This window comes from Hyla sarda, unplaced genomic scaffold (assembly GCF_029499605.1).
Source record: "Hyla sarda isolate aHylSar1 unplaced genomic scaffold, aHylSar1.hap1 scaffold_750, whole genome shotgun sequence".
Classification (NCBI taxonomy): domain Eukaryota; kingdom Metazoa; phylum Chordata; class Amphibia; order Anura; family Hylidae; genus Hyla; species Hyla sarda.
In genome coordinates this window covers 1-13,657 of record NW_026610774.1, presented here as the reverse complement: position 1 = coordinate 13,657, position 13,657 = coordinate 1, and the positions used below count along the sequence as shown (strand labels likewise).

Here is a 13,657-nt window from a genome sequence, read left to right as displayed (position 1 = left end):
GGTGCGAGGCCCTTGCTAAATTCTGTGCACAGACTTTGAGATCTATACTTTAGACTGTATCTAAACCTGCTCCAACATGGACTGACATTCTGGCCTACTTTCAGCCGATGCGACTTGTCTGTCGCTGAACAGTCGCTTTTTATGTATTCAGCACCTATGTATAATGTTGTAAAAATGCTCTAGAAGCTAAAGTCGCAGAAATGTCACACATATTTGGCCTGCAACTTTCTGTGCGACAAATTCAGACAGGAAAAATCAGTATAAATCCTTAGAAAATTATCCCCCAGTGTCTCCATCTGCTGGCGGTATTGAATAAGCATTGCTGCACTGATGGGGTATGCATTAGACGAAAAAAAAGAAGAAAAAGAAGAATAATACGCCCAGAAAAGAGGCGAAAAGGAGAAAAACGTAAAAAAACGTGAAAAAAAAGTAAGAGGAAGAGAAGGGAAAAAAAGGTGGAAATGGGTTTAAAAGTGATTTCGGCGGAGAAATATATATATATATATATATATATATATATATATATATATATATATATACGCGCACACACACACATATATATAAACGTATTCTCCGTTGAGATATTGCAGCCGCTGCTGTGTCCAGGCCCAGGAGCCTTAGCACTGTGCTGTGATGTCACTCAATACCACTGACATCACTAGGTGTAAACAACATCTCTCCTTTGCTGTGTATGTGACTATGGAGCTGTTTGGTGATGTCGTCTATTATGGCCTTCATAGAAGCAACAGGAGATTGTTGCATCCATCTAGAACCCTCAGAACTACAGTGCTATGATGTCACTCACTTCCACAGGCCTTGCAGAGTGTAAACAACAACAACCCAGCTTTGTTGTGTATGTAACCATAGGGATTTGTGATGTCACCTAGAACCTTCACAGCAGCGACAGCTTTATGAGGAGCATCAGCACTGCTCTGCCTGAGCAGAACCATCACCGCCATAGGTTGTCAAATAACCCGGATTTAACCCACACAGGTAAGTCCAATGGGGTGCAGGCATGTCCTCTATGCTTACAGCTTCCCGTGGGTGTTGGTTTGATACCGTTTGGGGACAGCCAAGGAGGCATCTGCAGGCAACAAAGGTAGGTGTGTGCTTGTGTGTGTGTTTCCTATGCAGATCCTAAGCCCAGTGTCACATGCAAGTAGGAGGAGTAAGAAGGGTTCCTGGCAAATCCGGGTTATGGATTGCATTTAAAAAGGCCCCGTGGGAGTGCAATGGGCCCCTGTCTTGCTGCTTAGCAATAATGGTATGGGTTTAGGTTCTGCTGTGTGTACTGGTGGTTGACTGCCCCCCAGCCCAGAGTGTGCATGGAAAATTGTCTGGCAGCCTCCCTGACAGCAAGCAGTGATAGTGCCCATGAAGGGGACCTTGTTGGGCCCGCCCCTTTCACGGTTATCGCTTCTCGGCCTTTTGGCTAAGATCAAGTGTAGTATCTGTTCTTATCAGTTTAATATCTGATACGTCCCCTATCTGGGGACCATATATTAAATGGATTTTTGAGAACGGGGGCCGATTTCGAAGCTTGCTTCCGTCGCCCTATGCATTGACCCGATATGGCAGTATCTTCGGGTACAGTGCACCACCCCCTTACAGGGTTAAAAAGAAAGATTCCTACTTTCATTGCTACCTGCTTGCTGGCTAGCCAGCTAGCCAGCCCTGTGGGCCTTGCTGCTGCAGCCAAAAAACAAAAGGTGGTGCTGCTGCTGCTGCTTCTGCTGCTTCTGCTTGTGTCTGGCCGCTGTTGGAGCGTCCAGGCACAGGACTTCTGCTGCTGCTGACTAAATGGCCTCCTTAATTGGATCATTTGAGTAGCCAGCACACCTGTGCAGGTAGGGCATGACATGATAGGCAGCTGCCTTGATAGCGGGTGGGTGCTGAATGTTCCTAATTGACAAAATAAGATTAATGCTTATGAAGAAATATAAAATCTCATCCCTTCCCCAATATCGCGCCACACCCCTACCCCTTAATTCCCTGGTTGAACTTGATGGACATATGTCTTTTTTCGACCGTACTAACTATGTAACTATGTAACATAACATGGGGGGGGGGGGGGGGGGGGGGTCTCCTGGCTGTTCACACAGGTGTGTCATTGCTGTACATTGACCATGCATTGCTTCTGTGGTATTGCAAAGGCAAAGACAAATGCTTCCAGCCATCCATTGCACTAATGGATTGGTCATCAGCTGGCTGTCTATGTCCCGCATCAATATAGACCAAAGTACAGAGGGTTAGGCTATGCTATTGTGCACCTACCTGATGCATCAGAAGGTGCGAGGCCCTTGCTAAATTCTGTGCACAGACTTTGAGATCTATACTTTAGACTGTATCTAAACCTGCTCCAACATGGACTGACATTCTGGCCTACTTTCAGCCGATGCGACTTGTCTGTCGCTGAACAGTCGCTTTTTATGTATTCAGCACCTATGTATAATGTTGTAAAAATGCTCTAGAAGCTAAAGTCGCAGAAATGTCACACATATTTGGCCTGCAACTTTCTGTGCGACAAATTCAGACAGGAAAAATCAGTATAAATCCTTAGAAAATTATCCCCCAGTGTCTCCATCTGCTGGCGGTATTGAATAAGCATTGCTGCACTGATGGGGTATGCATTAGACGAAAAAAAAGAAGAAAAAGAAGAATAATACGCCCAGAAAAGAGGCGAAAAGGAGAAAAACGTAAAAAAACGTGAAAAAAAAGTAAGAGGAAGAGAAGGGAAAAAAAGGTGGAAATGGGTTTAAAAGTGATTTCGGCGGAGAAATATATATATATATATATATATATATATATATATATATATATATACGCGCACACACACACATATATATAAACGTATTCTCCGTTGAGATATTGCAGCCGCTGCTGTGTCCAGGCCCAGGAGCCTTAGCACTGTGCTGTGATGTCACTCAATACCACTGACATCACTAGGTGTAAACAACATCTCTCCTTTGCTGTGTATGTGACTATGGAGCTGTTTGGTGATGTCGTCTATTATGGCCTTCATAGAAGCAACAGGAGATTGTTGCATCCATCTAGAACCCTCAGAACTACAGTGCTATGATGTCACTCACTTCCACAGGCCTTGCAGAGTGTAAACAACAACAACCCAGCTTTGTTGTGTATGTAACCATAGGGATTTGTGATGTCACCTAGAACCTTCACAGCAGCGACAGCTTTATGAGGAGCATCAGCACTGCTCTGCCTGAGCAGAACCATCACCGCCATAGGTTGTCAAATAACCCGGATTTAACCCACACAGGTAAGTCCAATGGGGTGCAGGCATGTCCTCTATGCTTACAGCTTCCCGTGGGTGTTGGTTTGATACCGTTTGGGGACAGCCAAGGAGGCATCTGCAGGCAACAAAGGTAGGTGTGTGCTTGTGTGTGTGTTTCCTATGCAGATCCTAAGCCCAGTGTCACATGCAAGTAGGAGGAGTAAGAAGGGTTCCTGGCAAATCCGGGTTATGGATTGCATTTAAAAAGGCCCCGTGGGAGTGCAATGGGCCCCTGTCTTGCTGCTTAGCAATAATGGTATGGGTTTAGGTTCTGCTGTGTGTACTGGTGGTTGACTGCCCCCCAGCCCAGAGTGTGCATGGAAAATTGTCTGGCAGCCTCCCTGACAGCAAGCAGTGATAGTGCCCATGAAGGGGACCTTGTTGGGCCCGCCCCTTTCACGGTTATCGCTTCTCGGCCTTTTGGCTAAGATCAAGTGTAGTATCTGTTCTTATCAGTTTAATATCTGATACGTCCCCTATCTGGGGACCATATATTAAATGGATTTTTGAGAACGGGGGCCGATTTCGAAGCTTGCTTCCGTCGCCCTATGCATTGACCCGATATGGCAGTATCTTCGGGTACAGTGCACCACCCCCTTACAGGGTTAAAAAGAAAGATTCCTACTTTCATTGCTACCTGCTTGCTGGCTAGCCAGCTAGCCAGCCCTGTGGGCCTTGCTGCTGCAGCCAAAAAACAAAAGGTGGTGCTGCTGCTGCTGCTTCTGCTGCTTCTGCTTGTGTCTGGCCGCTGTTGGAGCGTCCAGGCACAGGACTTCTGCTGCTGCTGACTAAATGGCCTCCTTAATTGGATCATTTGAGTAGCCAGCACACCTGTGCAGGTAGGGCATGACATGATAGGCAGCTGCCTTGATAGCGGGTGGGTGCTGAATGTTCCTAATTGACAAAATAAGATTAATGCTTATGAAGAAATATAAAATCTCATCCCTTCCCCAATATCGCGCCACACCCCTACCCCTTAATTCCCTGGTTGAACTTGATGGACATATGTCTTTTTTCGACCGTACTAACTATGTAACTATGTAACATAACATGGGGGGGGGGGGGGGTCTCCTGGCTGTTCACACAGGTGTGTCATTGCTGTACATTGACCATGCATTGCTTCTGTGGTATTGCAAAGGCAAAAACAAATGCTTCCAGCCATCCATTGCACTAATGGATTGGTCATCAGCTGGCTGTCTATGTCCCGCATCAATATAGACCAAAGTACAGAGGGTTAGGCTATGCTATTGTGCACCTACCTGATGCATCAGAAGGTGCGAGGCCCTTGCTAAATTCTGTGCACAGACTTTGAGATCTATACTTTAGACTGTATCTAAACCTGCTCCAACATGGACTGACATTCTGGCCTACTTTCAGCCGATGCGACTTGTCTGTCGCTGAACAGTCGCTTTTTATGTATTCAGCACCTATGTATAATGTTGTAAAAATGCTCTAGAAGCTAAAGTCGCAGAAATGTCACACATATTTGGCCTGCAACTTTCTGTGCGACAAATTCAGACAGGAAAAATCAGTATAAATCCTTAGAAAATTATCCCCCAGTGTCTCCATCTGCTGGCGGTATTGAATAAGCATTGCTGCACTGATGGGGTATGCATTAGACGAAAAAAAAGAAGAAAAAGAAGAATAATACGCCCAGAAAAGAGGCGAAAAGGAGAAAAACGTAAAAAAACGTGAAAAAAAAGTAAGAGGAAGAGAAGGGAAAAAAAGGTGGAAATGGGTTTAAAAGTGATTTCGGCGGAGAATATATATATATATATATATATATATATATATATATATATATATATACGCGCACACACACACATATATATAAACGTATTCTCCGTTGAGATATTGCAGCCGCTGCTGTGTCCAGGCCCAGGAGCCTTAGCACTGTGCTGTGATGTCACTCAATACCACTGACATCACTAGGTGTAAACAACATCTCTCCTTTGCTGTGTATGTGACTATGGAGCTGTTTGGTGATGTCGTCTATTATGGCCTTCATAGAAGCAACAGGAGATTGTTGCATCCATCTAGAACCCTCAGAACTACAGTGCTATGATGTCACTCACTTCCACAGGCCTTGCAGAGTGTAAACAACAACAACCCAGCTTTGTTGTGTATGTAACCATAGGGATTTGTGATGTCACCTAGAACCTTCACAGCAGCGACAGCTTTATGAGGAGCATCAGCACTGCTCTGCCTGAGCAGAACCATCACCGCCATAGGTTGTCAAATAACCCGGATTTAACCCACACAGGTAAGTCCAATGGGGTGCAGGCATGTCCTCTATGCTTACAGCTTCCCGTGGGTGTTGGTTTGATACCGTTTGGGGACAGCCAAGGAGGCATCTGCAGGCAACAAAGGTAGGTGTGTGCTTGTGTGTGTGTTTCCTATGCAGATCCTAAGCCCAGTGTCACATGCAAGTAGGAGGAGTAAGAAGGGTTCCTGGCAAATCCGGGTTATGGATTGCATTTAAAAAGGCCCCGTGGGAGTGCAATGGGCCCCTGTCTTGCTGCTTAGCAATAATGGTATGGGTTTAGGTTCTGCTGTGTGTACTGGTGGTTGACTGCCCCCCAGCCCAGAGTGTGCATGGAAAATTGTCTGGCAGCCTCCCTGACAGCAAGCAGTGATAGTGCCCATGAAGGGGACCTTGTTGGGCCCGCCCCTTTCACGGTTATCGCTTCTCGGCCTTTTGGCTAAGATCAAGTGTAGTATCTGTTCTTATCAGTTTAATATCTGATACGTCCCCTATCTGGGGACCATATATTAAATGGATTTTTGAGAACGGGGGCCGATTTCGAAGCTTGCTTCCGTCGCCCTATGCATTGACCCGATATGGCAGTATCTTCGGGTACAGTGCACCACCCCCTTACAGGGTTAAAAAGAAAGATTCCTACTTTCATTGCTACCTGCTTGCTGGCTAGCCAGCTAGCCAGCCCTGTGGGCCTTGCTGCTGCAGCCAAAAAACAAAAGGTGGTGCTGCTGCTGCTGCTTCTGCTGCTTCTGCTTGTGTCTGGCCGCTGTTGGAGCGTCCAGGCACAGGACTTCTGCTGCTGCTGACTAAATGGCCTCCTTAATTGGATCATTTGAGTAGCCAGCACACCTGTGCAGGTAGGGCATGACATGATAGGCAGCTGCCTTGATAGCGGGTGGGTGCTGAATGTTCCTAATTGACAAAATAAGATTAATGCTTATGAAGAAATATAAAATCTCATCCCTTCCCCAATATCGCGCCACACCCCTACCCCTTAATTCCCTGGTTGAACTTGATGGACATATGTCTTTTTTCGACCGTACTAACTATGTAACTATGTAACATAACATGGGGGGGGGGGGGGGGGGGTCTCCTGGCTGTTCACACAGGTGTGTCATTGCTGTACATTGACCATGCATTGCTTCTGTGGTATTGCAAAGGCAAAGACAAATGCTTCCAGCCATCCATTGCACTAATGGATTGGTCATCAGCTGGCTGTCTATGTCCCGCATCAATATAGACCAAAGTACAGAGGGTTAGGCTATGCTATTGTGCACCTACCTGATGCATCAGAAGGTGCGAGGCCCTTGCTAAATTCTGTGCACAGACTTTGAGATCTATACTTTAGACTGTATCTAAACCTGCTCCAACATGGACTGACATTCTGGCCTACTTTCAGCCGATGCGACTTGTCTGTCGCTGAACAGTCGCTTTTTATGTATTCAGCACCTATGTATAATGTTGTAAAAATGCTCTAGAAGCTAAAGTCGCAGAAATGTCACACATATTTGGCCTGCAACTTTCTGTGCGACAAATTCAGACAGGAAAAATCAGTATAAATCCTTAGAAAATTATCCCCCAGTGTCTCCATCTGCTGGCGGTATTGAATAAGCATTGCTGCACTGATGGGGTATGCATTAGACGAAAAAAAAGAAGAAAAAGAAGAATAATACGCCCAGAAAAGAGGCGAAAAGGAGAAAAACGTAAAAAAACGTGAAAAAAAAGTAAGAGGAAGAGAAGGGAAAAAAAGGTGGAAATGGGTTTAAAAGTGATTTCGGCGGAGATATATATATATATATATATATATATATATATATATATATATATATGTATATATACGCGCACACACACACATATATATAAACGTATTCTCCGTTGAGATATTGCAGCCGCTGCTGTGTCCAGGCCCAGGAGCCTTAGCACTGTGCTGTGATGTCACTCAATACCACTGACATCACTAGGTGTAAACAACATCTCTCCTTTGCTGTGTATGTGACTATGGAGCTGTTTGGTGATGTCGTCTATTATGGCCTTCATAGAAGCAACAGGAGATTGTTGCATCCATCTAGAACCCTCAGAACTACAGTGCTATGATGTCACTCACTTCCACAGGCCTTGCAGAGTGTAAACAACAACAACCCAGCTTTGTTGTGTATGTAACCATAGGGATTTGTGATGTCACCTAGAACCTTCACAGCAGCGACAGCTTTATGAGGAGCATCAGCACTGCTCTGCCTGAGCAGAACCATCACCGCCATAGGTTGTCAAATAACCCGGATTTAACCCACACAGGTAAGTCCAATGGGGTGCAGGCATGTCCTCTATGCTTACAGCTTCCCGTGGGTGTTGGTTTGATACCGTTTGGGGACAGCCAAGGAGGCATCTGCAGGCAACAAAGGTAGGTGTGTGCTTGTGTGTGTGTTTCCTATGCAGATCCTAAGCCCAGTGTCACATGCAAGTAGGAGGAGTAAGAAGGGTTCCTGGCAAATCCGGGTTATGGATTGCATTTAAAAAGGCCCCGTGGGAGTGCAATGGGCCCCTGTCTTGCTGCTTAGCAATAATGGTATGGGTTTAGGTTCTGCTGTGTGTACTGGTGGTTGACTGCCCCCCAGCCCAGAGTGTGCATGGAAAATTGTCTGGCAGCCTCCCTGACAGCAAGCAGTGATAGTGCCCATGAAGGGGACCTTGTTGGGCCCGCCCCTTTCACGGTTATCGCTTCTCGGCCTTTTGGCTAAGATCAAGTGTAGTATCTGTTCTTATCAGTTTAATATCTGATACGTCCCCTATCTGGGGACCATATATTAAATGGATTTTTGAGAACGGGGGCCGATTTCGAAGCTTGCTTCCGTCGCCCTATGCATTGACCCGATATGGCAGTATCTTCGGGTACAGTGCACCACCCCCTTACAGGGTTAAAAAGAAAGATTCCTACTTTCATTGCTACCTGCTTGCTGGCTAGCCAGCTAGCCAGCCCTGTGGGCCTTGCTGCTGCAGCCAAAAAACAAAAGGTGGTGCTGCTGCTGCTGCTTCTGCTGCTTCTGCTTGTGTCTGGCCGCTGTTGGAGCGTCCAGGCACAGGACTTCTGCTGCTGCTGACTAAATGGCCTCCTTAATTGGATCATTTGAGTAGCCAGCACACCTGTGCAGGTAGGGCATGACATGATAGGCAGCTGCCTTGATAGCGGGTGGGTGCTGAATGTTCCTAATTGACAAAATAAGATTAATGCTTATGAAGAAATATAAAATCTCATCCCTTCCCCAATATCGCGCCACACCCCTACCCCTTAATTCCCTGGTTGAACTTGATGGACATATGTCTTTTTTCGACCGTACTAACTATGTAACTATGTAACATAACATGGGGGGGGGGGGGGGGTCTCCTGGCTGTTCACACAGGTGTGTCATTGCTGTACATTGACCATGCATTGCTTCTGTGGTATTGCAAAGGCAAAGACAAATGCTTCCAGCCATCCATTGCACTAATGGATTGGTCATCAGCTGGCTGTCTATGTCCCGCATCAATATAGACCAAAGTACAGAGGGTTAGGCTATGCTATTGTGCACCTACCTGATGCATCAGAAGGTGCGAGGCCCTTGCTAAATTCTGTGCACAGACTTTGAGATCTATACTTTAGACTGTATCTAAACCTGCTCCAACATGGACTGACATTCTGGCCTACTTTCAGCCGATGCGACTTGTCTGTCGCTGAACAGTCGCTTTTTATGTATTCAGCACCTATGTATAATGTTGTAAAAATGCTCTAGAAGCTAAAGTCGCAGAAATGTCACACATATTTGGCCTGCAACTTTCTGTGCGACAAATTCAGACAGGAAAAATCAGTATAAATCCTTAGAAAATTATCCCCCAGTGTCTCCATCTGCTGGCGGTATTGAATAAGCATTGCTGCACTGATGGGGTATGCATTAGACGAAAAAAAAGAAGAAAAAGAAGAATAATACGCCCAGAAAAGAGGCGAAAAGGAGAAAAACGTAAAAAAACGTGAAAAAAAAGTAAGAGGAAGAGAAGGGAAAAAAAGGTGGAAATGGGTTTAAAAGTGATTTCGGCGGAGAATATATATATATATATATATATATATATATATATATATATATGTATATATACGCGCACACACACACATATATATAAACGTATTCTCCGTTGAGATATTGCAGCCGCTGCTGTGTCCAGGCCCAGGAGCCTTAGCACTGTGCTGTGATGTCACTCAATACCACTGACATCACTAGGTGTAAACAACATCTCTCCTTTGCTGTGTATGTGACTATGGAGCTGTTTGGTGATGTCGTCTATTATGGCCTTCATAGAAGCAACAGGAGATTGTTGCATCCATCTAGAACCCTCAGAACTACAGTGCTATGATGTCACTCACTTCCACAGGCCTTGCAGAGTGTAAACAACAACAACCCAGCTTTGTTGTGTATGTAACCATAGGGATTTGTGATGTCACCTAGAACCTTCACAGCAGCGACAGCTTTATGAGGAGCATCAGCACTGCTCTGCCTGAGCAGAACCATCACCGCCATAGGTTGTCAAATAACCCGGATTTAACCCACACAGGTAAGTCCAATGGGGTGCAGGCATGTCCTCTATGCTTACAGCTTCCCGTGGGTGTTGGTTTGATACCGTTTGGGGACAGCCAAGGAGGCATCTGCAGGCAACAAAGGTAGGTGTGTGCTTGTGTGTGTGTTTCCTATGCAGATCCTAAGCCCAGTGTCACATGCAAGTAGGAGGAGTAAGAAGGGTTCCTGGCAAATCCGGGTTATGGATTGCATTTAAAAAGGCCCCGTGGGAGTGCAATGGGCCCCTGTCTTGCTGCTTAGCAATAATGGTATGGGTTTAGGTTCTGCTGTGTGTACTGGTGGTTGACTGCCCCCCAGCCCAGAGTGTGCATGGAAAATTGTCTGGCAGCCTCCCTGACAGCAAGCAGTGATAGTGCCCATGAAGGGGACCTTGTTGGGCCCGCCCCTTTCACGGTTATCGCTTCTCGGCCTTTTGGCTAAGATCAAGTGTAGTATCTGTTCTTATCAGTTTAATATCTGATACGTCCCCTATCTGGGGACCATATATTAAATGGATTTTTGAGAACGGGGGCCGATTTCGAAGCTTGCTTCCGTCGCCCTATGCATTGACCCGATATGGCAGTATCTTCGGGTACAGTGCACCACCCCCTTACAGGGTTAAAAAGAAAGATTCCTACTTTCATTGCTACCTGCTTGCTGGCTAGCCAGCTAGCCAGCCCTGTGGGCCTTGCTGCTGCAGCCAAAAAACAAAAGGTGGTGCTGCTGCTGCTGCTTCTGCTGCTTCTGCTTGTGTCTGGCCGCTGTTGGAGCGTCCAGGCACAGGACTTCTGCTGCTGCTGACTAAATGGCCTCCTTAATTGGATCATTTGAGTAGCCAGCACACCTGTGCAGGTAGGGCATGACATGATAGGCAGCTGCCTTGATAGCGGGTGGGTGCTGAATGTTCCTAATTGACAAAATAAGATTAATGCTTATGAAGAAATATAAAATCTCATCCCTTCCCCAATATCGCGCCACACCCCTACCCCTTAATTCCCTGGTTGAACTTGATGGACATATGTCTTTTTTCGACCGTACTAACTATGTAACTATGTAACATAACATGGGGGGGGGGGGGGGGGGTCTCCTGGCTGTTCACACAGGTGTGTCATTGCTGTACATTGACCATGCATTGCTTCTGTGGTATTGCAAAGGCAAAGACAAATGCTTCCAGCCATCCATTGCACTAATGGATTGGTCATCAGCTGGCTGTCTATGTCCCGCATCAATATAGACCAAAGTACAGAGGGTTAGGCTATGCTATTGTGCACCTACCTGATGCATCAGAAGGTGCGAGGCCCTTGCTAAATTCTGTGCACAGACTTTGAGATCTATACTTTAGACTGTATCTAAACCTGCTCCAACATGGACTGACATTCTGGCCTACTTTCAGCCGATGCGACTTGTCTGTCGCTGAACAGTCGCTTTTTATGTATTCAGCACCTATGTATAATGTTGTAAAAATGCTCTAGAAGCTAAAGTCGCAGAAATGTCACACATATTTGGCCTGCAACTTTCTGTGCGACAAATTCAGACAGGAAAAATCAGTATAAATCCTTAGAAAATTATCTCCCAGTGTCTCCATCTGCTGGCGGTATTGAATAAGCATTGCTGCACTGATGGGGTATGCATTAGACGAAAAAAAAGAAGAAAAAGAAGAATAATACGCCCAGAAAAGAGGCGAAAAGGAGAAAAACGTAAAAAAACGTGAAAAAAAAGTAAGAGGAAGAGAAGGGAAAAAAAGGTGGAAATGGGTTTAAAAGTGATTTCGGCGGAGAAATATATATATATATATATATATATATATATATATATATATATATACGCGCACACACACACATATATATAAACGTATTCTCCGTTGAGATATTGCAGCCGCTGCTGTGTCCAGGCCCAGGAGCCTTAGCACTGTGCTGTGATGTCACTCAATACCACTGACATCACTAGGTGTAAACAACATCTCTCCTTTGCTGTGTATGTGACTATGGAGCTGTTTGGTGATGTCGTCTATTATGGCCTTCATAGAAGCAACAGGAGATTGTTGCATCCATCTAGAACCCTCAGAACTACAGTGCTATGATGTCACTCACTTCCACAGGCCTTGCAGAGTGTAAACAACAACAACCCAGCTTTGTTGTGTATGTAACCATAGGGATTTGTGATGTCACCTAGAACCTTCACAGCAGCGACAGCTTTATGAGGAGCATCAGCACTGCTCTGCCTGAGCAGAACCATCACCGCCATAGGTTGTCAAATAACCCGGATTTAACCCACACAGGTAAGTCCAATGGGGTGCAGGCATGTCCTCTATGCTTACAGCTTCCCGTGGGTGTTGGTTTGATACCGTTTGGGGACAGCCAAGGAGGCATCTGCAGGCAACAAAGGTAGGTGTGTGCTTGTGTGTGTGTTTCCTATGCAGATCCTAAGCCCAGTGTCACATGCAAGTAGGAGGAGTAAGAAGGGTTCCTGGCAAATCCGGGTTATGGATTGCATTTAAAAAGGCCCCGTGGGAGTGCAATGGGCCCCTGTCTTGCTGCTTAGCAATAATGGTATGGGTTTAGGTTCTGCTGTGTGTACTGGTGGTTGACTGCCCCCCAGCCCAGAGTGTGCATGGAAAATTGTCTGGCAGCCTCCCTGACAGCAAGCAGTGATAGTGCCCATGAAGGGGACCTTGTTGGGCCCGCCCCTTTCACGGTTATCGCTTCTCGGCCTTTTGGCTAAGATCAAGTGTAGTATCTGTTCTTATCAGTTTAATATCTGATACGTCCCCTATCTGGGGACCATATATTAAATGGATTTTTGAGAACGGGGGCCGATTTCGAAGCTTGCTTCCGTCGCCCTATGCATTGACCCGATATGGCAGTATCTTCGGGTACAGTGCACCACCCCCTTACAGGGTTAAAAAGAAAGATTCCTACTTTCATTGCTACCTGCTTGCTGGCTAGCCAGCTAGCCAGCCCTGTGGGCCTTGCTGCTGCAGCCAAAAAACAAAAGGTGGTGCTGCTGCTGCTGCTTCTGCTGCTTCTGCTTGTGTCTGGCCGCTGTTGGAGCGTCCAGGCACAGGACTTCTGCTGCTGCTGACTAAATGGCCTCCTTAATTGGATCATTTGAGTAGCCAGCACACCTGTGCAGGTAGGGCATGACATGATAGGCAGCTGCCTTGATAGCGGGTGGGTGCTGAATGTTCCTAATTGACAAAATAAGATTAATGCTTATGAAGAAATATAAAATCTCATCCCTTCCCCAATATCGCGCCACACCCCTACCCCTTAATTCCCTGGTTGAACTTGATGGACATATGTCTTTTTTCGACCGTACTAACTATGTAACTATGTAACATAACATGGGGGGGGGGGGGGGGGGGTCTCCTGGCTGTTCACACAGGTGTGTCATTGCTGTACATTGACCATGCATTGCTTCTGTGGTATTGCAAAGGCAAAGACAAATGCTTCCAGCCATCCATTGCACTAATGGATTGGTCATCAGCTGGCTGTCTATGTCCCGCATCAATATAGACCAAAGTACAGA

General features: G+C 46.0%; 6 non-coding genes across 6 annotated transcripts; all 6 read left to right on the top strand.

The window, feature by feature from the left end:
• The first annotated feature begins 1,412 nt into the window (after positions 1–1,412).
• Positions 1,413–1,603, top strand: LOC130345342 (U2 spliceosomal RNA). Its single transcript, XR_008884072.1, has one exon. It is a non-coding gene; the product is annotated as a U2 spliceosomal RNA (small nuclear RNA).
• Positions 1,604–3,696: 2,093 nt separating this feature from the next.
• On the top strand, positions 3,697–3,887 carry LOC130345330 (U2 spliceosomal RNA). The gene has a single exon (XR_008884061.1). It is a non-coding gene; the product is annotated as a U2 spliceosomal RNA (small nuclear RNA).
• Positions 3,888–5,974: 2,087 nt separating this feature from the next.
• Positions 5,975–6,165, top strand: LOC130345399 (U2 spliceosomal RNA). The gene has a single exon (XR_008884123.1). It is a non-coding gene; the product is annotated as a U2 spliceosomal RNA (small nuclear RNA).
• A 2,098-nt stretch (positions 6,166–8,263) lies between these two features.
• LOC130345387 (U2 spliceosomal RNA) lies at positions 8,264–8,454 on the top strand. Its single transcript, XR_008884112.1, has one exon. It is a non-coding gene; the product is annotated as a U2 spliceosomal RNA (small nuclear RNA).
• A 2,092-nt stretch (positions 8,455–10,546) lies between these two features.
• On the top strand, positions 10,547–10,737 carry LOC130345375 (U2 spliceosomal RNA). Its single transcript, XR_008884100.1, has one exon. It is a non-coding gene; the product is annotated as a U2 spliceosomal RNA (small nuclear RNA).
• A 2,089-nt stretch (positions 10,738–12,826) lies between these two features.
• Positions 12,827–13,017, top strand: LOC130345362 (U2 spliceosomal RNA). Its single transcript, XR_008884088.1, has one exon. It is a non-coding gene; the product is annotated as a U2 spliceosomal RNA (small nuclear RNA).
• Positions 13,018–13,657: the final 640 nt, after the last annotated feature.